A 7507-nucleotide genomic window follows, 5' to 3' on the forward strand; every position below is an offset into this window, starting at 1 on the left:
ATCGAGGCATCACATATGCGGTGCATCGCGCCCCGGAACCATTCGGCCTCGGTCTCCACATCGACAGGTTGTGGGTGCTTGGGCGCCCACGCCGCCACCATAGAGGCCTCCACCAGGAGCTCCCTGTTCAGGAGCTTCAGTGCCCACCTAGGGAATGACCGGGATGCACTCTGCGGGGGGTCAACCCCGCGGGCACCTGCAGCCGGCGTCGGCGCAGGGGCAGAAAGATCGTACCGGATATACCGGTGATCGGACAACGATTCCGCCCCCACCACCACTCTCCAGCCGAGGATGCGCCGTGCGACGGGCGAGCTCGCGAACGTCAAGTCCACGATAGACTCGCCCGTCCACCGCACGCAAGTCGCGATCGAGCCCCTATTAACGATACAGAGACTGACCGCGACCGCCCACTCCTCCAGCAGCCTACCACGAGCGTCCGTGAATGGGGAACCCCAAGCGACAGACTTCGCATTGAAGTCCCCCGCCAGTATCACTGAACGGGGAGCGAGGCGACGAGCGATCACCTCTAGCCCATCCAGGAACCGCTCGAACTCGACGGTAGGCCGATTCGGAGAAAAGTACACCCCGATCACGACGACATTTTCTAACTGTACCGCGACGATCCCGGGGCCCCTGGTCACCATCGCCAGGGGGGGAACCATCGCGGTTCTTCTGATATGTATGGCCGCCAAGCCATCAACGTCCCCAAACCAACAGTCATCCGCTGGGGGAACGAAGTATGGCTCGGCGACCACAGCCACGTCAATTGACCACTCCGCCATGGTCTGGAGCAACATGTCCTGAGCCCCAGCGGAGTGGTTCAAGTTTCCCTGCAGGAAGCGATAGGTGTGATCCATTAAGGCTGAACCACATCCATCGCTCCCTCCCCTACTCCATTGCCCCCGCTATCGGGCGCGAACGCCTCAGCGGGGGACAAAGTGCCGGCCGGTGCTCCCCCGGCCAACCGCTTCTTTTGACGCCGCTTAGCTTGGCGGCGCCGATTTCGTTCTGCATTCTTGCTGGCCGGAGGGCAGGCCTTGCCCCCGGCCCGGTGGTCAGCCTTGCGCCCGGCCGCCGCACATAATAAGCAATGCGGCGCAGCCGAGCACACGGCCGCCTTGTGTCCCGGCTGACCACAGCGAAAGCACAATCCGCTGCGGTCAACCGCACTCGCGCATTTAGCGAGGCAGTGCCCAGTGCTGAAGCATCTGAGGCACCGCCAGGCGCGTGGCTCGAGAAGGCGCACGCGGGCCGCTATCCAGCCCACGCGTAACCTGCCCGGTTCCCCCGACGGTCTCCCGGGCGGAGGAGCAGCCAAGGAGGTGGCCGCCTCTACCGGGCAACGCACCCAAACAGAGCCAGCCCCGGTATAACCGAGGCGCAGCTCGCCTACAGTTATATTCTCCAGGGCGCAGTTGCCCCGGGCGGCAATAGCCGCCGCCACCTCATCCTTAGTGGTGCAGTCGTCCAGGCCGGTCACTCTCAATTCAGCCATTTTGACCGGCCTGTGCACTCGAACCTCCTCCTCAGGCAGAACCGTACGGAGCTTCGCCGCCAGACGCTCCGCGATGCCGGAACTATCGGCACCGGGACACTCTAGTAGCTTGGCCCCATTGGCCGTCAGCCTACAGCGGAGGCCCTCCCCCGCCCCGATCTCGTCTAGATCAATAGCCGCGCGCGCCCGGGAGACTACATCTCCGTATGACACGCCCTTGGCCTCGGCGGCCGGCAGCAGCGTTAAGACCACTGCCGCCGACCGCGGCGCGCGCGACAACTTCTTCTTCGTCTTCTTTTTCTTGGCGGCCACAGGCGCTCGACCCTGTTGGGGAGCAGCCTGAGACGCCGCAGTGGCCGGTGCTCCACCCACTTGGTGTGCTGTCGGTACGGCCCTCTTGGCACCCCGCCGGGCCACCACATTCCACCCTTCGTCCATGTTAGACGGGGGCGGGGGCAGCGGACGGGGTTGAGGCGCTTGCGATGTGCACTTCGCGTTAGCGCCGCCCCCCCGCTTGGCTCTGTCTCGCCCCGGGCCCGCCCTAGTGGCTGGAGCCTGTACGGGGGTGGAGCGGGTCACTGCAGCACCCGACACCGCGGCATGTGTAGACGCAGGCCGTTCAGCGTCACTAGCGACAATACGTTTCGCTTCGAGAGCCGCCAGCCCGCCACCCAGCCTTTCCATTACAGCCTGGACGGTGCGATCGATAATCTCGTCCAGGCTGTAGCAATTCGGTTCCGGCAGGCCCACGATCCGTGGCCCCGAGGATCCCTGCTGCCGCTCGACGGCCGCCGCCTCCCTAGACCGCGGCGACGGGAGACGCGAACGCCGCTGTACCGCGCGCGATGGTGGCAGCACGGGCCACGGGTCGCCAGCCGCCGCTGAGGGACAGGGACCCCGAGGGACCCCGGAGACCAGCGGCGACACCGCCGGCACAGATGCCGGAGGAGTCCGCGACCCAGCGGCACGTGGCAACGCGGGCGACGACCTCGTGGCGGCTACCCGCTTGGTAGCAGCAACCCTGCCATCGGGCCGCTGCTGCGCCTGTAGCTGTGCTCGGAGCCTCGAATTCTCCGCCATCAGCTGCACCACCTGGTCATTGGCGGAAGCAACCGAAGGCAGAACCTTCGAGACTCGCGAGACGACTTCCCGCAGCCTGCGGCCAGCAGCTTTGGTTTTGGCACTGGTCGCCGCATACGACTTGACGGTCTTCATGGCCCTGCCTATGACCAAGGCAGGGTCCCGAAGACCGCCCTCCTCCTCTTCTGTCGTCCGCCCGTCCAGCGAGGCGACAGACATCGACGCCGATGACGGCGCCGGTGACGGTGCGCCCTTCCCCCGAGCGGGTCTCCCTTTAGGGGGCGGCATCTCCTCCGCGGCAGAGGCCGAATCGGAGACTACCACCACTTTCTCCGGTGGGGCATCCGTGTCAGAGGACGACGTTTGCCCCTCCCCTTCGCGGGAAGAAACTCCCCTCGACTTTCTCTTCCGCCTAACTTTCCCTTTCGGGCCAGCCGCCTCACAGTCGCTGACGAGCGCAGAGCGCGTCGAGCCAGCGCTGGCACACCTCGGTTCGACGGGTTTTCCGCTGCCCGTCGCACAGCCCCCTTCATCGTGGCATGCTTTGCCCCCCCCAGAATACGTGGGGCAGCATGCTCCCACCGAGGTGGAAGCACGGAGGGATTCTCCACCTAGAGTGGTACCCTCCTGGGGTAATTTTTTCGTTAAGTCTGCCATCATTTATTTATTCCTTTATTATTTAACCAGGGGTCGGTCCCCTGGGACGGCCCTCACGACTGGACACCCTCCAGCCACTCATCCCATCACCGGGCACGTCACAGGCTTAGGATTAGGGCATTTTTTTTTATAGAGGTTTGCATCCTCGCGGCCCCTACTAGGCAGCGGCCCCCGCCCCCCACCAAGTGGGGATTACGGTATGGGACAACCCTTGGGACTAGACTCCCTCCAGCCATTCATCCCATCGTCAGGTGTCAAAAACTTGGGATTGGGGCATTTTTTATAGAGGTTCGCATCCTCACGGCTCCTGCTAGGCAGCAGCCCCCGTCCCCTACTCGGTAGGGATTGCGGTGTGCTTCTTCGAAGCCACGCCGGGAAACCGGTACCCCCCGTTGGGGGGCCTTCCCCTGTAGCCGCCAAGAGGCAGCCGGGGACATGGCAACCAGCGACCGGAAGGGAGTGCCCTCCGGTTCACTTCTCATCCACGTGGGGTCTACCATTACTGACAGACCCACACGTCTGACCACGGTGTGGCCACGCCGGCGTACCGGTACCCTCCTCTGGAGGGCCTTCCCCTTTAGCAGCCAAAGAGCTGCCGGGGACATGGCCTAGCATCCAAGAGGGCTCCAGAAGGGAGCCCTCTCCCGCTTCACGCACCCTTTGTCCAGCAAAGGTGGGAAACGGGAACACGGTGTGCAGTCTTCTTTGTTCACGGCACCCCTGTGCAGACAACGCTGCTCCACGGTATCGGGGTGCACGCTTAAGCCCCACCGCCGCGACAAGGCGAGACCACGTTCGGTGGGGACCTATTTTACCTTAAAACCATTTTGGTTTCCAGATGCTGATGTATAATATATCGGCTCAATCCAAACGTGTTTTACAGATTTAAATAAAAATAATTACTTCCAATTAAAATTTATTGAGGCAATACAATAACATATTTGTACACTTCGACAATTAATAACAATTATAAGTCATACAATCGCCGCTAGTCAGTAGAGAAAATTAAATTCTTTAGAATATATAATATGTATTATATTATGTACAATAGTTTTAATGGTTATTTCTTTATTAAGATAACAAACGTATCTCATCGAAATTACGAGTGTGAATTTTAGGTCGATTGTTAAAACAGAAAATAGTTATGTTTAATCTTGAACAAATCAGCATTGCCGTCAGTTAATTGAAAAAGTTAACAATTAACTACGCAATAACGTTCAAAATATCAGTTCAACACGCCAATTTCGTTCCATTTTTTATATCCCCAATTGATGCGGTCCGCTCTCGTAATCCAACTCAGAATGTAAATCTTCAAAGACTAGCAAAGGCATATCGGTTTCTGAAAATAAAATGTTTTGTAAAGTTTGTAGGACGTCGCCCTAAACACGTCATTACGGATCCTCCCGATCCATGAACGGTGATTTTAGGTACCACAAGCACCGGTCACCGCCCTCGTCGAACGCTGTCGCTTGCGACGTAGGGCTTGAGGACTAAATTAACCCATAGACACAGCCTACTGAGTTTCTCGCCGGATCTTCTCAGTGGGTTGCGTTTCCGATCCGGTGGTAGATTCTGCGAAGCACTGCTCTTGCTAGGGCCAGTGTTAGCAACACACCCCGCTTGAGCCCTGTGAGCTCACCTACACGTCAAGGAGAAGCTGATATAGCCTCTCAAGGCTATCAGCATAGGTAGCGAAAAAAAAAAAAAAAAAAAAGTTTGTAGGACGTATTCTGAACTCACACGCGTAGCTACTGGCATCTTCCCTATTTCTCACTCAACTCAGTCATTTGATCCATGTATCAAAATCGGTGGTGGAAACTATGTCTATAAGCACCGGTGAGTACTGAATTAAGCTAGTCAGATGGAAATTAAAAGATTTTTTTTAGGACTGAAGGATTACTGGTGGCCCGGAGGCCTTTCCAGTTTCACCAGGATAGGTGGGCGAGCAAAGGCTAAGCCAGGAGAGGTGAGATTGGCTAACAGCTGCCCGAGCGCCTCCGAAGGAGACCTAAAAACTCAAGAGCAGCTGCTTGGTGAATGAATCTACTGCCGGATCGAAATCGCGACCCGCTGAGAAGATCCGGCGAGAAACTCAGCGAGCTGATGCATTAGTTAGGTAAAATTAAAAGTATGCATTACCAATACTGAACGAGAAACTGCAAACAGCGTGTATTGTGTATGTGATATCGGATAGATCTTCGGATCCCCTCGTTTCTCAGGTGATATCAAGATAGCTACTTTTGACGGGCGCTCCATTAGCTCTCTCAGTTCAGCTAATGATTTATTTGGGTACGCTGTAATATAAATTTATTGGATTCTCACGTTTTTAACTTATGCAAACGCTAGTTATAGGATCGTCAGGATCTTCTAGTAAAATACCAAATGTAACTCATCTCTTTGTACTTTGTCATTAACAGCAGATGATGATTTTAGTAGGACGTTTTGTGAGTCCGCACGGGTAGGTACCACCATCCTGCCTGTTTCTACCGTGAAACTGAGTCCTTAAAATTCATGTCTCAAGGTGGGTGGTGGCATTTACGTTGTAGATCTCTATAGGCGCCGGTAACCCCCTAACACCAGGTGGGCTGTAAACTCGTCCACCCATCTAAGCGATTTAAATAAAATATGAGCATATAGGTCACAGGACTTTATGTCACGGCCAAATTACTGTTTACAAGGACTCTGTTTAAGCCTTATTTGAAGAAGAATTTACAATTGTGATGACCGTGTCAGACTGAGAAAGGGATTCCTTTACAGAGCCAAGCTGCTGCCTACCGTAAAGTTCAATGGTTTCTGAAAGTAGAACCCAACTTTGCTCCAAAGATGTGTGACGGACGTTTCTCACGGACCATGCTATTTAGAACTCTTGTTGTTTTATTTTTTCTCTCAATACACTATTGAGACGTATGTCTTGATAGCATCGACCATCTTGGACTTTTTGATTTAGCTCAAATTCAAGACATTTGATTCGTTCAAATCGGTATTCTATTTGGAAATGTCCAGAAATTACATATTTATTATAAGCTGGATTAAAATGTATGCTTTAATAGGGGTTTTGGATTTCCAATTGTCAGCTAATATCTTTCGAAATGACCGCATCCTTCTCTTAGGTTCCTCTCGGAATTTGAGAATATGTATTCAATTATATGTTGTATCATGCGGATAAATCATTCATCTTTCTCTTCACCGATTTTTAATATCTTAACATTTATAAGTAGGTCATCTCATTTTGACGTTCAACAAGTAGGTATGTACTTTCATTTATGATGAATAAATTTTTTTTGATTTGATTTGGTTTGATCAGAGTTTGGGCTCGTATCCCAAAAATAATGCGGCCATGAGCCGCTTGTTTCTAGGGATCTTTTTTATCACGTACCCTTCCTAATAAGATGAAAATCTACAAAATTTGCATACGTCCGGTCATGACCTATGCAAGTGAAGTGATCGCTCACGCGGCCCGCACTAACTTGAAATCCCTTCAAATCATACTAATCCGTTTTTATCCCGTCCTCGAGTCCATCAGTAAGTTCTATAGTCGGAATACATTTCGAAACAGCACAACACGAGAACCCTCTCATCGTGGCCGCCGGTAAATACATTCCCGATCCTGCGGACCGAATGGTAAACAGTTGACATCGCCCTAAATACGTCATTTCGGATCCTCCCGATCTACTAACGGTGCTTTTAGGTACCTCAAGCACCGGTCATAGTTCTCGTCGAACCCGTCGCTTACGACGAAAGGCTCGGCGGGTAAATTAACCCACAGAGACAGCCCACTGAGTTTCTCGCCGGATCTTCCCTGTGGGTCGCGTTTCCGATCTGGTGATAGACTCTGCGAAGCACTGCTCTTGCTGGGGCTAGTGTTAGCAACGTCGTCAGGTTTGAGCCCCGTGAGCTACCTATTCGTTAGGTTACACTGGCACAGTCTTTCAAGGCTACCAGCTTAGTTAGGAAATAAGCAAATCACGTACCATCAGCTCAGGGAAATAGACTTCTGCTCAACTGCAACGCTATCACACGTTTTCATATAAATGAGCTCGCCAAAGAGTCCTTTGAGGTTAAACAGTTTTATCATGCGTTCCTGCTTTTATCTGCCCGGAATGATGTTCAGACTTACATTTAAATTCCACTTACCTGATACTTTATAGCAAATCAACAGCACGAATAAAATAGACAGTAACTTCATCTTCACGATTCAACAAGAAACTGAAAAAAGTATTGTAGTTACTAGAAAACTCCAGTCAGATAATGGCGCGAAACCTTTCAATGTTCCCC

General features: G+C 53.4%; 1 long non-coding RNA gene across 1 annotated transcript; it reads right to left on the reverse strand.

Moving 5' to 3' along the window:
- Window positions 1-4223: 4223 nt before the first annotated feature.
- On the reverse strand, window positions 4224-7507 carry LOC149499573 (uncharacterized). The gene is made up of 3 exons (XR_016325651.1): window positions 7367-7507; window positions 5372-5526; window positions 4224-4571 (listed from the first exon to the last, which is right to left on the reverse strand). It is a non-coding gene; the product is annotated as an uncharacterized LOC149499573 (long non-coding RNA).

This window comes from Bombyx mandarina, chromosome A1 (assembly GCF_030267445.1).
Source record: "Bombyx mandarina strain Sakado chromosome A1, ASM3026744v2".
Taxonomy (NCBI): Eukaryota; Metazoa; Arthropoda; class Insecta; order Lepidoptera; family Bombycidae; genus Bombyx; species Bombyx mandarina.